Source organism: Cynocephalus volans, chromosome 4, assembly GCF_027409185.1.
Source record: "Cynocephalus volans isolate mCynVol1 chromosome 4, mCynVol1.pri, whole genome shotgun sequence".
Taxonomy (NCBI): domain Eukaryota; kingdom Metazoa; phylum Chordata; class Mammalia; order Dermoptera; family Cynocephalidae; genus Cynocephalus; species Cynocephalus volans.
In genome coordinates this window covers 160,589,249-160,589,483 of record NC_084463.1, presented here as the reverse complement: position 1 = coordinate 160,589,483, position 235 = coordinate 160,589,249, and positions in this window count along the sequence as shown.

Below are 235 nucleotides of genomic sequence, written 5' to 3'. Positions count from 1 at the left end.
ACTCTGCAGCCTGCTCCCGGCCCAGGCCCAGTGCACGTCCTCAGCAGAGCCAAGGGGCCTCAGCAGCAGCCCTAGGAGAGTGAGGGTGGGGCTGAGAGTTCTGCAGGGCTGGACAGAAACCCTGTGAGACCAACGCTCTGTCTTCCTTGGACATAGGTCAAGTAGGCAACATGCTTTGTCCATTACCAGGAAAAAGAAAGTGGAAGAAAGATTAAACTCAGAAATTACACTCAGA